This window comes from Hipposideros armiger, unplaced genomic scaffold, assembly GCF_001890085.2.
Source record: "Hipposideros armiger isolate ML-2016 unplaced genomic scaffold, ASM189008v1 scaffold_323, whole genome shotgun sequence".
Taxonomy (NCBI): domain Eukaryota; kingdom Metazoa; phylum Chordata; class Mammalia; order Chiroptera; family Hipposideridae; genus Hipposideros; species Hipposideros armiger.
The window spans coordinates 279,909-300,804 of NW_017731673.1; positions in this window are offsets into that span (position 1 = coordinate 279,909).

Here is a 20,896-nt window from a genome sequence, read left to right on the forward strand (position 1 = left end):
GCTTCATATAGCTGAGCTTGTGTGAATTTTCTCTTGGAAGTCTGAGTCTCCTTGCTTTACGTAGCAGGCCATGACTTGATTTGAGTTGTTTTTTATAAAATCCTCAAGGTAGATAAGGGTTGAGATAACCTGGGGGGGGAAACGGGTTGCTGCTTTTAATTTCAGCTTTTCCATTGGATTGCTTGCTGAGAGTCTGAACAAAATCTTTGCTCTGGTTAAATGCGAGATTCAACTCCCTGTAGCAGTGAAAGAGAAAGGACACTTGCTTCTCCAACCCAAATAGCCGATGGGGCGATGATAGTTGTTCAGATCCCTGAATCTGGAGTGGGGGAAATGGGCAACAGGAGTCTTCCAACGTGATAAGGCAGCCAATCCCAAGAAGCCTGAAGGAGCCCTTGGGAGAAGGGCAGGGAGCCCTGGAGTGGGTTCACCCTGAGAGAAGGGCCTGGGAGAGGGGCCCACGCCTTTGAAAGTGTTGAGGTTCTGGTGGCATCTGGAAAGCTGTCACCGGCCCTTGCTAGGGTATTCTTAGGTAACTAAGAATTTTTGTGGGGTTGCCTAAGGAGTATTTTCTTCTAGGGCATAAAGTGGTCCTATAGGGATATCCATGGCATCTGGCTTGTCTGGAGATGTGCATGTAAAGGTTGGTTTTCCCTAGATGTTTGTTCTCAAAATTAACATGGCGAGTTGTGCCTCCCAGGCCAACAAGGCCGACCAAGTCAACTTCCCATTTATAAGATGGCCAAGATGAGGATCCTTTAATATTAATACTTCCAAATTAATGTTTTGCACAGAAAATTAGAAAAAGCTATAAAATTAGACAGAATAAATCAAAAGAAAATTATTAGAGACTGTCTCCTCAGAACATAAAAAGGCCTTCTCCCTTAAGTTAAAATGAAACTAAATAAAAGGATTTACAAAAAAGAAAGATATAAAATATTTAGATAAGTGTTTTAATCTATAGTATTGTTTATATGTTAACCAAATTCTTGTGGGTATTAAAAATGGCTGTCCTTATTTTTATAGGGGGAAGGTTGCTTGGAGCTTGACTTGCCAAAGACACATATAAATTATAAATACCTCCAGGGCAAAATTTGGATCCAATTGATCCTTTATAAACTAGTGATTTTTTTCTCATGGCTAAAAGGTCTCTGTGTCTGTCTGTGTGTCTACATACAGAGTGTGACAATAAAATGTATACACATTTGAAGAGAGGAGCAAACTGTATTAAATTTAAAATACTCAATATATACCGATAACAAAAGGTGAATACAAGTCATATGTATACATTTTTTTGCACCCCCAGTATATGTATGTTGTAAACATGAGATAAGTTTCTACCTTTGGATGGTATTGTTAAAACTAATTTAAAGGCAAAGGCTTGTAAGAATCAGGTATTCTAAAATTGTCAGAAATATAGCAACTAACTCAAATGCTTTTCAAGTTGATGTGATCTAAGATTAACCCTTAGTAAATAAAAGCTAGCTTAAGTTTGTTGGTTTAAGTAAAACAGACATGTCTTTATTTTGCCTGGGTTTTACACAAATAAGTCCATGTTAATAATTGACTTTTATGTCTATGAAAAATGTTTCTAGAGATTATAAAATGTCCAAGTTAAATAATGTTCATTGATTACTTCTTAGTTTTCATTAGACATTGAGGTTTTAAGAGTTAAAATCTTGCTATATGTAGGAATAACTTTGCAGTGTTTTAGAAGGGCCCCAAGTTTGGAATTGCATGGGGAACAATGTAAAATAACTGATGAAAATGTCTCGGTTATATTGTATGGGTAAACAATGGTTGTAAATTAAATGAATAGTCGGGGCAATGGGAAACCTAAGAGCACTTCTTGGTTCTTTCCAGCTCCCTGGCATCATCATAGCTCATTTAAGTTGGACTTAGTTGAAGGAACTTACAATCTGATAATATTGAAAGGAAATATCTTATCCTATTGCCAAGGTTTGATAACGGCACGTCAAGAAAATGTCAAATAGCTAACCACTTCCTTTCATAGCAAGCTACCAAAAAACAAAGACTTCAGAGTTCATTGACTGACACAGGAGATATTATTATTTTTGGAATGGACATCAAATAAAGGACACCTTCTAACCTCATTGGAAAGGAACTTAGCAGGCACCTAGCTACGAATGAACATCTACCCTGTCTCTGACACTGGTCTCCATCTACAACGGACATCAAAGACTCCTTGAGGATGAGAAGCCATCAACATCAGAGGTAGACAGCTATCCCAAGACATTGACAAGGCTTATAAACCTATGGATTGATATTGAACTTAGAATCCATTTTGTTTGATTGTTTTTCCTTATTTGCTAATGACATTAGTCATAATAACAGTTATATACTTGTTTTGGGGGTTTTTCTATAGAGTCAAACTGTTTATGATTATTGCACATGTATAACATAGTTGTAATACTCTTTTCATGACTTATGTAAATGTTAGACTACATGCCAAATACAGAAAAATGAGGCAAAATGCAAAACTTGGATCATAGTTCACAGGATATAAATTATCTCGTGTTTTCTTTGCAATGAAAAACATAAGAACTGACTGCCATCCATTGGCCTGTCCTTTCCTTTTTGGGAAAACTTCAGTCTCAACTCAGGTCCCATGGTTACACTATCACCCATCCCCAATGATCAACAAGATGATGTCCATACTGAGACTTCCGAGGCATGAGCCTTCCTAGCACTGTAAGAACATTATCTGAACAAAATTTGGTCATCAATGCATACATTTATGATCAAAGTGGGAACTGTGAATGTAAAAAAGGGAGTTCTATGGAAAGTAACCTCACAGGGTGATCTGATCATAAGTTCCTAACTGGGCAGGTCATGGTGGTCAGTCATGCCCCAGACATATAACTTCTTCAGTGAAAGGTTTTAAGCCAGCCTTGTCCACTATTCTTATGCATCTAGGTTAATGTACCTTTGAAATACCAGAAGTAATACTCCTACAAGGGAAATTAACCCTCAAGAGAGCACATAATCTTGTTAACTATCCTGTAATCCAATCCTGGAGTTTCTTCCTCCCACCTTCATGTAACGTTCCTACTTAATTTCAAATGTATAAAGGAAATCCCAAAATTGTTAAGTCTCTGGAGCATGTGAGATCTTGATCCCTGGCACATGTCATCAGTTTTGCTCAAATAAACTCTTATAAAAAGTCTATAAACAAACAAACAAACTAGCATTATAATCCTTAATATAATAAAAAACACAGTGTAACACTATCTTTTATGAATCTAAATGTACTGCATTTTCAAATGAACACAATCTTAAACATGAGTATTTTACACAAAATTGCAAAACAGACTCAAATGAAGATTTTCAAATCTATCTTATAGTAGATACAACATTATACTTATCTACTCATCCTTAATAAAAATACATATCTGACAATAAAAAATATTCAAGTGGAAAAATAAGAGAACTACTTCTTAAAGGAATTAAATGATGTATTCCTAGAACTTCATATCACATTTTCACCTGAAGAAACTCCAAACGTACAGGGGCTTTTCTTGACATTTTTTTCCCTCTACAACATCATTTTCACATTCCTGAACACTTGATAAACTAAATACCAGTAATGTTTACCACATCCTTGTAACCACAGGTAAATTGGAAGAGGGAGAATGATGCTTTTAGACCTTCACTTGTGGCCAGCTCTGCTGTTAGTATATTAGAAAAACCATATTTTCTGTCTGGTTTCAATCACTAATGGACATGTCAAAAGAATATCCTCCTTTTTACTTTCCCGGTTTCTTCCTTCTATTCATTTTTTTTTCATAACCCTTCAGTAATTTGTCTTAGAAAAATCAACCTAAGAATTAAATGATAAGGTAGAAGATACTGTTACTTTATGTCTGCTGTCAAGACAGTCTTAGTCACTTCTTGAGCATAATGAGAATAAACGTTCTAATCAAAATTGCAAATAGCAACCTCCTGCTTTCAATACTCAGGACTAGTTTTACACACAGAAGGCAGTGAATGCATAAGTGATACAGTGGAGGAATGCAGTGGGGGGAACCATCTTGTTAAATAGCCACTTCCACCCTTTTGTACCCACAGTGGTCCATGACAAGGACTAAGTACAGTCATTAGAGATTCATTCTTTTGCCAAAGCCAGTGCATTTAGAGCAATCCTTAAATAACACACAGTTTCACCTGAAGGAGGAAAATTAAGACAGAATCGGAGGCCAGAGATCACAATGAAGAAAGATAAATGGACAGGATCCCATGAGATGCAAAGCATATGAGTGAGGTAAAGGTCATTATAAAGAGAGGAGATAAGATAGAACTGAAGACAACCCTGGTCTATTTAAAACTTAACATCGTCTTCTTGAGATGAAATGTCATTGAACTGACAGTCAACAGGTTTTGATTCTAGTCCTGCCTCTGATATAAACCGGTTGTTACCTCTTCTTCCTAAGCCTTAGGTTCCTCATCAGTAAAATGATGTAGATGAAACAGATGATCTCTAAATGATCTACTAGCTTTAAGGTTTCAGAAGAGATGACTCAAAAAACTCTTTATTACATAATTGGGTTAAATATGCTTCATAGGAGATGAACACTCCTTAAAGTGAATAGGTTTTGTCACAGTTTATACTTCGCTTTTGTAACTACAGCTCTGCATCTGCTGATGTTCAACACAGCAGGGAGATGAATCACATCAGATGTGCAATAGCCTACAACAACATTGCCTTTGTCTATAACAAGTGCTTCATGAAACACTGAAACAAAAGTTATTTTTTCCTTTCCTTTTTGAAGAAGGAAGAATTTAGAGCAATTCTTCATATTTCACTCTGATATTACTTATGCTTTTCCCTGTTGAGCTTTCAAACTTAATTATGCTGGTACACATAGTAGAATAAAGGCATGTAGGACTAAAGTATAGTACTGAAGAACAGAGCTAGGATTGTTAATATGCAATAACTCCTGCAGTTGGGGCAGAGAAGGTATATAACTTTCATATCAAAACTGATCATATCAATAGATGCAGAGAAAGCATTTGATGAAATACAACATCCATTTATGATCAAAACACTTAATAAAATGGGTATATAGAGAAAGAACATCAACATAATAAAGGCCATATACGACAAACCCTCAGCTAATCTCATGCTTAATGCTGAAAAACATAAAGCATTCCCTCTATGAACGGGAACAAGACAGGGCTGACTCCTCTTACCACTGTTATTTAACATAGTATTGCAAATCCTAGCCAGAGCAATCAGGCAAAAAATAAATAAATAAAAGGCATCTAAATTGGGAATGAAAAGTCAAATTGTCACTTTTTGTAAATGACATGATTATTTATATACAGAATTCTAAAGACTCTACCAAAAACCTGTTAGAAACCAACAGCTACAGTAAAGCCACAGGATACAAAATGAATGCACAAAAATCTATTGTGTTCCTAACACTAACAATGAAATTTCAGAAAAAGAAATGAAGAAAACAATTCCTTTTGCAATTGCAACAAGAATAACATACCTAAAAATGAACATAACAAAACATATGACGAACCTATATACTGAAAACTGTAAGAAAGTTTTAAAAGAAATTGAAGAAGATACAAAGAAATGAAAAGATATTCCATGTTCATGGATTGGAAGAATCAACATACTTAAAATGGCCATATTATCCAAAGTAATATTCCGATTTAATGCAATCTCCATCAAAACCCCAATGGTATCTTTCAAATAAATAGAACAACAAAAAAATAATCAGATTTTCATGGAATCACAAAAGATCTCTAATAGCCAAAGCAATCTGGAGAAAAAAGAACAAGGATCACACTCCCTGACTTCAATTTGTGCTACAAACTGAAAATAATCAAAACAGCATGGTATTGGCAGAAAAAGAGACACACAGACCAATGGAATAGAACTGAGAACCCAGAAATAAGCCTGCATATATATGTGCAGATAATTTTTGATTAAGGAGCCAAAAACATGCAATGGAGAAAAGAAAGCCTCTTCAATAAATGGTGCTGGGAGAATAGGAAAGCCACATGCACAAAAGGGATGCTAGACAGCTGTATGTCACCATAAACCAAAATTATCTCAAAATGGGCTAAATCCCTAAACATAAGACCTGAAACAATAAATTACATAGAAGAAAACATAGGTACTAAACTTATGGACCTTGGGTTCAGAGAGGATTTGATGAATTTGACCTCATAGGCAAGAGAAGTGAAAGGCAAAATAAATGATTTGGACTATATCAAACTAAAAAGCTTCTATACAACAAAATAAACCATCAACAAAACACAGAGGCAATCAACCAAATGGGAGAAGATATTTGCAAACAACACCTCCCTTTAGGGGTTAATATCCAAAATACAACAACAAGAAACAAACAATCCAGTTAAAAAATGGACAGAGGACCTAAACAGACACTTCTCCTAAGGAAACATACAAATGGCCAACAAAAAACGAAAAGATGCTCAACTTCACTAGCTCTTAGGGAAATGCAAATGAAAACCATAATGAGCTACCACCTCACAGCTGTTAGAATGGCTGTCATCAACAAGACAAGTAATAACAAGTGTTGGAGAGGTTGTGGATAACAGGAACTCTCATACACTGCTGGTGGGAATGTACATTGGTACAGCCACTATGGAAAACAGTATGGAGGTTCCTGAAAAAATTAAGAATTGAATTACCATATAACCCAGCCATCCCTCTTCTGGGTATCTACTCCCCAAAATCTGAAAACATTTATCTGTAAAAATATATGCATTCATTTCAGCATTATTCCCAGAGGCCAAGACATGGAAACAAAGAAAGTGTGCTTTGATAAACGACTGGATAAAGAAGCTGTGGCACATATATGCAATGGAATATTGCTCGGCCATTAGAAAAGATGAAATACTGTCATTTGCTACAAAAATGGATGGATCTTGAGATTATTATGCAAAGCAAAATAAATCAGACAGAAAAAGTCAAGACCCATGTGATTTCACTCATATATGGGATATACAACTGAAAGCAACACAGGAACAAGACAAAGAAAGAAAACCTCATAGACACTGACAACAGTTTAGTGGTTATCAGAGGGTAAGGCGGGAGAGGGGGTGGTTGAAGAGGGTAAAGAGGGTGAAATATATGGTGATGGGAGGAGAACTGACACTGGGTGGTGAACACATAATATAATATAGATGATGTATTATAGAATTGTACAATTGAAATCTATATAATTTTACTCACCTATGTCACTTTAATAAATTTAACAAAATATTTTTAAAATAAATTAAAATAATAAGCTCATGGCATTGCATTTCTCCATCCCCCCCAAAAAACCTAATAAATTTGGTATTAGGTACCAGTTTTTTAAAAGTGTTTAAAAACTTTTGGCTTCTCCTTAGGGTAGGTAAATAATGTTCATAATATTTTGGAATTTCCTTTTCTGTTTTTCATAAAAAATACACATAGAAAATAAATCAGAGAATATCCGTTTCAAAATATGTATGACGTGACTTGAAAATTTACCTTAACTAATTTTATTTTTTTAATTTTCATTTTTCAATCACAGTTGACATCCACTATTTTATTGGTTTCAGGTGTACAGAACAGTGGTTAGACATTTACATATTTATGAAGTGATTTCCCCCTATAGGTCTACGTAAGCTGATCACCTACAGCTTTGCCTGCAACCAGCAAGCCACTCGTGATTTATTTACCAGGAGCCAATTAGAACTACAGCAATGACTTTCTCACGCCTAACTTATTGAAAAGTGGTCATCTGTCTGAAGAAGCAGTCAGGGAAATGTACTGCGTGTCTACTGACAAGTAATCAGAATTTCAGTTTGGAACTAAGGGTGACAACAAAGACAAACATGAAACAAAATTCAACTTGCAGAAAGACAGGATAACGTACCCATCAAACTATTGACAAATTGGGAAAATAACAGCGGTAATTTATGTAGCAAAGACAAATTTTTTGTGATTTTGAGGGACCTATGTCCATTTGCAAGAAAACAATTTGCTGTGGCACCATACATCCTATTTCAGGATATTCATACAGTAAATAGTGTGGTTACTGCAAAACTCCCCTGTGCTAGATAGACTATCATCTCTCTTACTTGATTATCATTCCCAAAGTATCACTCACATATTGTAACAAGGATTCTCCAAACAGAAACGTGACAATTGGCTGGTTGAGTGGCTCAGTTGGTTAAGAGCTTGCTTAAGAGTGTGAGCTCTGAGCAACAGGGTCACCAGTTCAATTCCCGGCCCAAGCTGAGCTGCTGCTGAACTGTTGCTGAGCTGCCAACAGGTGGCAGGATGGCTCAGCTAGAAAGTAAAATAAATAAAATAAAATAATAGACACGTGAAGACTGCCAAGAGGAAAATATGCTACCACTAAAGACTAAGGGAAGAAGAATCCCTTTTCCTTACCATTTTATCAGTTATCAATTTTTCAGCATAGAGGACAAAGACGAGGATGGAGCACAGACAGGACAATGCAGATAAGAAGTTGGGGGGAGCACAAACAGCCATGTCATGGGTCACACCTGGCATAAGAATGGATGATTCTAACTCAGTCGTCTGGGCGCCCAGAGCAGTTGCATGAAAGCGCCAGGCAGACTGCAGGGAGGTTTCACTCGAGACCAAAAGCTTACTTTGACAAATTTTTCCCAGACTGGGCCATAACCCTGTTGATGGTACCAAAAAATGTTACTAAAAGTGTGTTTTATACACATTTTCAACTCTTTATTGCGTACAGCATAACAGTTTATAGTGTGTAGGTAGCATGTATGATACTTCAGCTGTACCTATGGCAACTCATTCTAAATTTTTAAATTGTTCAAAGCTTTTAATATACTTGTAAAGTGACTACTGATTCTTGGATAGGAAATGGTTTCCATGTTTTTTCCTGTTATCCCTAAAATAAACTTTCTTTTTAGTTCTTTACCTTGTTCCTTTGTGTCTCCCTCCCTATAAAGAAGCATTATTCTTTTCCATAATAATTCCAGTTTCTACAAGAGAAAATTAGAAAAAAAATAGTAATGTGAATGTTTATTTTCCCTTCCTTGAGGAAGAAGGGTGTGTGTGTGTGTGGGGGGTAAATGAAGGGAAAAGTAAAGAAATATATTGACGCTTTTGATAGGAAACCAGAAAGAGAAGACAAATCAGAGGAAGAAGAGAATAAAAGGGAAGAAGCAGTTTTGGATTCTCAGTGTTGTTATAGGTCCATCCCCACCCTTGCCACTTATCCTACAATTAAAAAAAAAAAAGACCCACCAGTTCTCGCAAATCAGCTCACTATCTCATCCCATCTACATCCAAATCCAAAATTCACAGGAGCTTTACCAAATAAATGGTGGTTAACAGAGATTTGCAGTAGATGGACTTGCAGACAAGTAGCATTTACTATACATTTGCCCAGAAGTGTTGGCACATGTCTTGCCTAGTCCCATTTTTGAGTTCTGAAGGAAGCGCTGGCCACAAACCTTCCTCACAGAAAAGATCACAGTAACTTGAGTCATAGAAAGGCCAGAGGTAGAAACTATCCTTCATTCTGCAATTCCAACCTGAGATCTAAGGAAGGGATTGCTTCTTCCATAATATGAAAGATCATCTCTTCATAAAAAAGAAATAGCTTCCTTCACCTATTATTTCCATCCGTCTATTCAACAATCTTGTCCTTGCCACGCCCCTTTTCTAATCTGTTGCTTGGATTTCAGGTTGGGACTGGGAAGGGAAAAAAGTTACTTTCCACCTTTGGGCCATTGTATGATTAAAATACCATGATCTTTTTCCATGATGAAACTTTGCTAGCTTCTTTTTCCCCCAGACCTGAAAAATGGAAATACAGAAGACACATTTGCCATCACTTTTGGATGAAATGTATTTTAAACACTGCTTGCCTATAATTTTGTCTACTGCAAATCTCTATTAACCATAATTTATCCATTTTGCCAGTAGAGGAATGATTCGTATTCATGATTCCCATCAATCACTGAAACTCAAAATGGACTCCGAATTATTAGGAAAAGGGTTAAATGATACTTGCTATGGTTTTAGTGTTAAATACTCTATTTTGTACTGTAATGCTTTAAACACATGATCATAAAATGGTGAAATATATAACTATTAATTTAACCAACCATAACTCCTTTTTCCCTCACTGTGATGTAGAAAACATCAGCATTACTGTACAAAATCCTCACTCCCTGTAATAAGGAGTTAGCCTAAAACAGCAGGGGCAAAACACAGACAACCACAGCTGTATCTTTTAGTAGCCAAGGAATAGCTCTGTTGAATGCGTGACTTCAGATCTTTCTATTTTTTCAAACTCTGTCCTATTCACAGAAATAAATGGTGCAGTGTAACTGTACTTTCAGAGTTGAATGTAGACACAAGAAAGAATGCTGAATTCATCTGAGTTCCACACTGCTTTTTACTTAGAAAGCTATCTTTTGTTGCCTCAAAAAAGTGTTGTTAATGTTTTGTGGCATCTCCTATATACTATTTTCAGCAATTTACATTATGATAATGTCACATGGAAGACTAAGTCATGATTTAAAAGTATTTGCAAAAGTCATTAATCATGGCTCTTATGTTTTTGTCCAAGAAAGAATTTTTCTACCCCTGTGTGTTCAGGTACATCAACAATATCTGATTCATTTCCAAAGATGAAAAATAAAAGTGAAGCGTATAATTTTAATAATAGCTTATGGAATTTGTTCAAAAGGAGGAGACACACAACAGAACTAAAAACTAATTATCCTTAATATATTTTAAGCAACACAGAGTAGATAGTTCATTTTGCTAGCTTGAGATCCCATAACCGTTTTTATCCTATATTCGCTGCATGGATAGGCTTTAAAAGGTTGGAATTGGGTTAGAGCAGATGTGTGTTATATTTTACTGAGCCTTAAAAGTTACAAGTGTGGTGTATCCATCTGTGAGTTCTCTCTATATGGTAGGAGGGCAAATCTGTGATTTCAACAAAAAGGAGCATTCCATTTTTTGGAAACTGTTATTAATTATTTAAAGCTACCAAACATGCACATAGGCCACAGGATATATGTCTCTCCACCATAAACATACACACAGACTTATTTATTATTGCATAAGCAAAACTCTTTGGGAAGACAACGTTATACCAGTATCTTTTAACAAATGAAAACTTTTTCTCAGTTCATCTCTCATCCACTAATTACATTCTTTATGAGACCCTAAAAGAATAAATCACATAATTAATAAATACTATGGTATGTACATTGTTATTAATACACAAATGTAACTGCTATATAATAACTTTGCATAGTGAAATAATGTGACTGATAAAATGGGTCCAATGAATTCAATCAGATATATTTATTTTGAAATATTTGCACACTTAGTTATGCCACTGGTTAGTCATTGCAAAATATTAAAACTTTTTTCAGACAAACATGATAACATAGGAGGACTTGATTTTCTGCTTTTACAAATAACAAACTCAGTTTCTCCACAAGTCAACACACTGATCTACTTTCTATGAAATCACTAGAAATGACATTATTATGACTTGATGGTTCCAGAATGATCAAATGGGTTCTTTAGAAAGTGGAACCTGAATTAAGGTTGAAACATGTGCTTGTGGAGCCAGATGTTAGAAGTCAATTATTCTTTTCTGGTTATTTCATTGCATAGCCTTGACAATACATTTTAACCGCTGAGCAGATCTGCAGAAGCAGTATACTAATTCTAACCTCTCTTCAATCATGGTGGAAGAAATAACCATGGGAATGTCATAGGTTATAAAAGTAGCATATTTGTGTCTGCTAATCTCTAATATAAGTATGTGCAAATATAAGGTAAATAGAAAATGAAGGTGTAATTAACACTCACAAATTTGATATATTAATAATTTGATTAGATATGAAACAAATGACAACAGTTGCATTGATCATACTCAAACTGTAACAAAAATAATCAATGAAATCTACAGCTATATTTAATGACAACATTAAATGTCACCTCTGTCATTGCTACTACTTCTCTTATATAAAAGAAGTGTTTTAGACTACAGGAAAACCTTGGATTGCGAGTAACTCGGTTTGCGAGTGTTCCGCAAGACGAGCAAACATTTCTATTAGGTTAGTGCAAAAGTAATAGCGGTTTTTGCCATTGTGAGTAATTGATCTAATCTAATAATACATTTTAACTTGGTAAACGAGCGATGTCTGGCAATACGAGTAGTTTGTTTCGGAAACGAATTATGCTCGCAAACCGAGGTATTACTGTAATGTGTTTCAGATTCCCGTGAGTCAATTCCTTCAAAAATATGTAAAAAAGGAAAGCCGTATTTCCTTTTGTTCTAACTCAATAGTACTCAGCTCAATTCACTAAAATTTATTAAAATAAAATTTACCTTTTCCATTTTAAGTACATTTGTTCATATTCATCAGTACATAAGTATTTATTTATAATAACTGAAAGCTGAAATAAGTTAGGCTGTAATTTAAATCATGAAAATACAGTAATTTAGCTTCAGAAGCTATATTTTATCCCTTGCTATATCCAGATAGAAAAACAGAGTTCCATTTCTAACAGAAAAAAAAAGAGCTTTAATAAACATTTAACATTAGTGCCATACATTGCATTCATTGAGAAGCTAGCAGATACATCATTTCATATGTGATTTTAAGTATATAGCTTTAAATTCAGATATAAAGTTCACTGTAATCATTAATACTATAGATAGAATGGTAATCATTTGCATTTAATATAAATTTCAATTATATAAACAAAATACCATTAATACACCTTGAAGGAATTTCAGTAAATAGAACTGAGTTATGCAGTGGATAAAGAGCAGTTATAAAAATTGAACCAAGGGTTAGATTTGCAGTCAAGATGACAGAGGACATAAACACTGTGCTTGCCTCCTCCCATGATCACATCAAAATAACATCTAAATTATAGAGCAACTATATCACTGAGAATCACCTGAAGGCTAGCTGAATGGAATTCCTAAAACTAAGCATATACAGAAGGAGTCACAGTGAGACTAGCAGGAGGGGCGGAGATGCAAACTGGGCAGGCCCCACACCCACTGTGTAGTGATTAAGAATCCGGAGGAGTACCTAGGCTGTGGAGGGCCCCACTGAGGAGCGAGGGGTCCCAGCTGACACTGGCTCCCTAGCTCCAGGCATCAGTGCCCAAAAGAGGCATCCCCATAACATCTAGCTGTAAAAAACCAGTGGAGATTGCTTCCAAGTGAGACAGAGGGCTGCTGAAATCCAAGGTGTTACTCTTTAGGGTCTTCAAGTAGCCTAGTGACTTAAGATCGTTTCATAATTGAATTGAACTTTCCTTCTGATAGGTAGTATAAGAGTTCACTGGCTACTGAAAGAGCAAACTATCCCAGGCCTCTCACAACAGGCCTAACATTTCCATAAGTAGCCATTAATTTTTTACTTTGCACTCTCCCTGTCAAAAAGGAAAGTGCATTTCTGAGAGTAGTAATACATTAACTCCAATAGCATGGATTTACTTTGTAGAATGAGCTAGCTATCAGTTTATTAGGCAGAGAACAGAGCTTGAATAAATAAGAGATTGGGTAAGAACATGTTGATGAAGGAAAATTTAAAAGAAGTGACAGGGGAAAACAACTGTAGATTCCAGGATATTGTTCAAATAGTGTTGGATCATTTGGGACATATAGCACAAGTATCCAAGCTGTGGTTGATTGAATGAGGACATCAAGTCCTAGAGTGGAGAGGCAGAAAATGCAGATGGTGGATACTAAAATGGAGATGTGTCAGGACAGGTAGAACAGAAGCACTATTTCTTTAAATTTGAAGTCTATAATCTTGCTTGTTTTAAAATAATATATACTTGAGTTACATCAATTTTCTCAACACTTCTTTTTTTACATTTGATTTTTTAAAATTAATTTTATTGGGGTGACATTAGTTAGTAAAATTACAAAGGTTTCAAGCGTACAATTCTATAATATATCATTTATATGTCACATTGTGTGCTCACCATCCAGAGTCAGTTCTCCTTCCATCACCATACATTTGACCCTATTTACCCTCTTCTACCACTTTCCTCCCCCCTTACCCTCTGGTATCCACTAAATTGTTGTCTGTGTTTATGAGTTTTTGTTTGTTTGTCTTGTTCATTTGTTGCTTTCAGTTTTATATCCCACATGGAGTTTCCTCAAGAAATTAAGAGTAGAATTACCATATGACCCAGCAATCCCTCTTCTGGGTATCTGCCAAAAAAATCTGAAAACATTTATCCATAAAAATATATGGACCCCTATGTTCGCTGCAGAAGCACTATTTTAACATTTCAGTTTTTCACTAATAGTCAATTCCAACAACATGCTACTAGTTTGGTATCAACTGTTTTAAAGTCATATAAATACAGGACATTGAATCTTACTATCACTACCACTAATAATAAGAACAGCTAACCTTGCATAACACTTTTACATGTGAGGCACTGATAAAATTAATTTGAGATACATAAACTTATTTAATATATACTTATTTAATCTTTACAACAACCGAGTGAAGTGAGTATGACTATAATCTTCATTTCACTACCTTGAAAAAGACTTTATTTCATCACATAAAATACTTTCATGTTCGTAGATGTGAGATTGTTTTAAGGAAACCAATATCTGTGGATTATAACCCTTTCCTTGCTATATTTTCAGTCATTGCTACTTTGTTCTTTTTCAATAGCACTAAAAAGTAAACTGAACTGTCTAATAGAGAATCTCCAGAATTGGAAACTAGTAAGGTCATTTAGAAGAACACACCTTTGACTAAACATTAATTGGTAAGTACAGAAGCCCATTTAATTTAGAATTAGATAAATGACCTCTTTTAAGGAGTCTATCTGCACTATATCTATTTGTTTTTCCTTTTATTTACTTTTAAATTTTCATTTAAAGTACTAAAGAAACAATGCCCAACAGTCCACTCTATTTTTCAAAATGTCAAGATGATTTTCAGCTAACCATCAATACCCCTCAATTAAGGGCTAGTTCTGAATCTTCTGTGAATGCTGGAATATTTTTGTGCACCAACAGTATAGAATTATTTCTAGGGTCATTAATGAGAGTAAAACAAAAACCAAAATGAAACAAAACAAAAAACACTTATGTATGATAAAGCAGAGTGAAAAACTTTTTCTCTAATGAATATCCTATATACAAAGGGTGCCAAAAAATGTATACTCATTAAGAAAGGAAAAACTGTATTAAAATTGTAATACTCAATATATACTGATAACAAAAGATGAATATAAGTCATGTGTATACATTTTTTGACACCCCCACATATATGAATAAAAATAGACAATTCATATCAGTGTAATTCCTTGTTTTCAATTTTAGTTCTCGGACAAAATTCTAACTTAAAGCATAAAGATACATTATTACAACAGAGATTAATGTACTACTTTTCCTAACATATGTCATGGTCTATCAGAAAATCCATACTCTACAATAATGTTGGACCAGTACCATAGATTTTGCTAGCACATCTGCATCACATTGCATACTGATATAATAATAATAACAATAATAATAATAATAAACTAGGCACTAAATAAATGTCATCTTTCATCACAGTAAATTACATCTGTTCCTGTGTCTTCATTACAATATCAGCTTAGATTGCATGTATGCAATCTTCAGTTATTTGGAGTGAAAAAACAGGGCTAAAAAGCAAAGAAAGGGCTTTAAGTGTCCATGGGCCTCCAGACACCACAGTTCAGTAGCTACCCAAATTGTTTTCAGGCAGTTTGGCACATCTCATCAAGTCCTTCAGATTAAATTTGAAATGCAGTCCCAAATGTGAAAATATAGTAGTCTATGCACTAGACCCCAGAGTTTCAGCTCGTTTTTACACAGATTTCTGCAAAAAGCCATTCAGAGTTGACACCAGATTATCCTCCAAATAAAATCTATGTATTGCATTGGAAACTATCCTGTTCAAACATAAAAGAAATAAACTCTACTTTCCAGGCAGTAGAAATAGTCTTGTGCACAAACAATTTTAGGTTCCTTAAAAGCTTCTGAAAAAGGTGGCCCTACCTTTCAACAAAAATTGTTCTTATTCTATGTTTGTTGGCAGTTGTTAAGGGCACCTATCTAGAAAAGGCTCAGTAATGTTACTTTATCCAATTCTCAGAATTATCTTGAATTGTAGACATTCATGGAGGATTAAAATATTGCTGTCTGATGTCTTTTATTCTGGGGAAGTATAACAAAGTAAACTTTACAGCAGGTATCAGCATAACTTTTTCTCTGTGTGTTAAATAACTGCTTAAAAAGCACATAGAGGGCCGGCCGAGTGGTACGTTGGTTAAGGCCTGGCTTGGGATGCCAGAGGGCCCTGGTTCGGATCCCACATATGAGGGCCAGTGACACTGCCCTCTACTGCTAAGATGCTGAACAACAGCTCAACATGGAGCTGGGCTGCCGTGAGTCACCAGCGATGGCAGGTGGATTGCCATGGGCTACCATGTGTAGCCAGCAGCCAGCATGAGTGGCTAGCAGCCGCAGTGAGCGGCCATCCAGAAGCCGGCGACTGATCTGCCTCACCCGTGAAGAGCGCAATGATGGTGCCAACTTGGGCCAGTGAAGCAACGTCCTCCACAACTAGACTGAAGAACAAAAGGATAGCAACTTGTCTGTTCCCCTTCCCCCAATTCCCCAATAAAAATCTTAAAAAAAAAAAAGCACATAGAATTTTACAATGTCTAATAGCTCGATCCAGTCTTGCACACATTCTATTTCATTCATTGGATCCATACTTTGATATTTGTGTTTGTTTGTTTTCTTAATAATACAATTAAGAAGCACAACTTCAGAGCTAGCAGGAATAAACATGAGCCATTATAATGATTGACACTAATTTGACTAAGCTTCCCCCAAGTACAGCAAAAGATAAGAATATTTTATATTGATTAAACATACATAAATAGGTTTATGTATTTATGTATGTTATGTTGATAATAATTGATTAAATTAACCCTCAATATAACTCTAAATAGAATTCATATATGATGTCATTATTTGAATTTTATTAAGAAAAAGTTAACTGCAATAATCAGTTTAATATGGCCAGTTCAGTTTATGATTGTATAGAAAGTCTGAAAATTTGAACCCACTAAAAGACATATGGATAATTTAGTTAACTAATAAAAAAGGTAATTTGTCTAAAAAGAGAAATTTTCAATCAGATGATGAACACTGCAGTGTTCATCAAGAAAGAAGACTGAAATTTAATGAAGATATCTTTCTTCATTCCATGTAAACTTCATGTAAAAGGAAATACTTAATCTATAGAGTCTGGGCCGGCCAAGTGGCTCAGCTAGTTAAGAGCTCGCTCAAGAATGTGAGTTCTGAGCAACAGTGGTTTGAGTCCCGGCCCGAGCTGAGCTGTTGCTGAGCTGCCAACAGGTGGCAGGATGGCTCAGCTAAAAAATAAATAAGTAAACAAAATAAATAGTCTAAGATGCATACCTCAAATAAAATCACTTATATGAAGCTATATGGCTAGTGAAAGGTGAATGAATGGAATAAATATGCTTAGAAACACTGGCGATATGACATGTTGATATAGCATTTTATATGGCCACATGTGCAAAATTGTTCATCAGATCATGAAAAATATTAACCTCTTTGTATTAGAAAATAATGTGATCTGTGGAACTTGACATGGAATCATGTGGGAGGAAAGTTAGGCATTAGAAACCTAAACAGAGTTGTGAATAGGAAAAATAAAATCACACTAACTCACTGACTCATCAAGGTTTGCCATGACATGAAATTAGATGAAAAAAAAACCTTCAGTTCTGATAGGAAAAAGGTATCAATGTGAAGTTCACTGTATTTTGCTTTAATCATGCTGCAACACTGTATACTCATGGTTAGGGGATGAAAGTAGCAATAATGAAGATCATTTTAATAAAAACTGTCAAGAAATCCTTATCCTTATATTGACATAGTTGTTCATATGATTAGGAAGAACGGGGGCAAGCAATGAATAACTGTTTTTCCATATCCCTCAATGCAACATAACTTGGTTAATTTATTCAGCTTAAAATATCTATCTGCTTTTACATGGTGCTAAGTATTGCCATAGGTGTTGCTAAAATGATTAATCCTGATTAGAATTACCATATAGTGAGCTGGGGATATTTAATTTTTGTTTTAAATTTAATTTTTAGCTCAAGAGATCTCGGGCTCTAGTGTCATACTGAGTCTTCAGATCCCAGAATCACAAACTTCTTGGCACATGGTATGTGTTCAACACATTTGAGCAATGATAGATCTATAGGTAGAGAGATAAATCTATTTTTTAAGTTTTGATCTATGTTTTCTAATATCAACAGACTATGATTGATTTTATAATTGTCTTTTTAAATGTTGTGGAATAGATTCACAGCTGCAGCATCACAGAAAATAGTATTCATGATTTCCCAAAAATGAAAAATCTCTTAATGGTCTGCCCATGTTTTCCCATCAGAAATAGTGGAACTAATATACACTAGGGCAGATTCCACTCTTATTATTCATCATGGTTACAGTATGTTAGTAGTGAAGGTAAGTGTTCAGATTTGATCACAAAATTGACCTCTTATCTAATTAACCATATAGCTTATAAATATCCAACCTTAACCAAAAAGAATCAATGCTAATCTGATTTTATTTTAGCATAATCCATTGAAAAGAGTTTAACATATCTCTGTTTGTATCTTTAATAACACCTGTACTCTTTCATATTTTCAATTGTGGAACATGTATTATGACACATTGTTCTTAACTTTATCATGTGATGATATTCTACCTTTAGTGTTTTATATAATTGCATGATTTAGCCTTACTAAGTAATACCCAACCATGTCCTCTTTCAGTGTATTTATGTAGTCTATTTATATTAAATTTTATAAATTTAATTTCTATATCCTTCTCAAAAATTGAACTAAGATATTATTTTTGGACAACATTAAATATGTGAAGCTTAAAATCCTCTAAGTTCTATAATTTTTATCCTTTTTTATATAAAAAATTTTGAACATGAACACTATCAAATTTATACTTCAAGAGCTAAAATAAAATTTAAATTTAGTAATTCATTAGAAAGTTTTCAAACAATCATTTGCTGTACAGCTCCTGTGGAATGAAATGACAAACTCCAAAAGCATTATTTTCGAACTTCTCTTCCTTGCCTACTTCCCTTTTCCCTCCTCCTTTTCTTCTTTCTTTTCCTTCTCCTCCTCCCTCCCTTGTTGCACCTCTTCTTTCTTCCTGTTATCCCATAACTCTTTCTTCTTTTTTTCCAAAGAAATTCAGGTCAAAGAATTTAATTGACTTGACTAACATCTATATCTGAATGTACATGTCACAACTAGCCCAGGTCCGGCCACACAGTGGGGCCATCCACAAAGGATTGTTGAATGAAAGAATGAAATGAATCCCCATAGCATATATCATAATGTGTATTTCAGACACAGCAGGCTAGTGTTTACTCTGCCACCAGATTAGTCTAAGAAGAGTATGAGGCCAACATACAGGATCCAGATGAGTCAAAAATATGGGATAAATATTAGGTCAATAATCCATAGTTCACTTGTTTTTTATTTGGACTCTTGCTGTTTGAAGGAAAAGCCGTGTGACAAGGGAGTCATAAAACACAATCTCCGTAGATTACAATTTTATGCCTCATAGTTTAGGACTTTTTAGATTAATTGATGTTAATTTCCCCTATAAATTGTATGTAACTCAATCACATCGATAGCTGTTATTACTGCACATTGACTATTTTCTTCTAGTAATCATCTTGCCAGATCCAACTTTGCAACTTTAAATGTCAGTTTCCTAAGTATGCTTTTATATCCTTTTTTACCCATCCCCCCACAATGTTTGCATGCAAATATACACAAATTAAAGTACGAGAGATCAAAATACAGATGCAACTATCCAAATGTTTGACCTTATGAAAATAACCCTTGATTCAGAAATGGTAAGAAGATTAAGTTGCTGTGGAGATAAGTGGCAATATGGTTAATAGGCATATCCAGTAAGACATTAAAAAGCATGTTTTCTGGAATATCATCTTTTAGTCAGTTTAGTCCAATGATCTCAGTGCAAAAATGGCCCTCATCTATCATAACCACCCAACTGCCACCACCAGCACTGATAGGTAAAATTCAGTTAGCTAAAACAAACAAACAAACAAACAAAACACACAGATGCTTACAATACTGTAGAGAGAACTTACTCTGAACTTTAACATATATTTTGTCCGTTCCTTGGTTCATTTGCTGAAAACAATTTTTATTCTTCCTATCCCATCGATTTATTTTTTAGACTAGATTTTAGACTAGATTTCAAGTTTTTTCAAGTTTAATACTATACCTAATAAACTAAGAGCTATTTCTCACTACAATGTTTTAAAAATTATTAAATAAATAGACTTCTTAGGAAGAAAACTACACTTGCATTCTCACTGGGTTAACAATTGCCAACTAATAAATTGTTCTATCACTTGATAGAACTATGGGAAATATGGGTTAATTTATGTCCAAAAAGGTGTTCAGTGAACTACATTGAGACAGTTTTTCAATGGCCAATGCCTGAATTGGTTTTTGATATGATAAAAGTTTAAAAGTCTACTCTTGAGCACCTTCTCAATATAGTTAAGTCCTCCACTTGAAAAATTTTACGGGGCCGGCCGAGTGGCGCGATGATTAAGAACTGGCTTGGGATGCCAGTGGGCCCCGGTTCAGATCCCACATATGAGAGCCAGTGTCACTGCCCTCCACAGCTAAGATGGTGACCAACAACTCGACCTGGAGCTGGGCTGCCGAGTCGCCGGCGACGGCATAGGCTGCAGCCCCTGT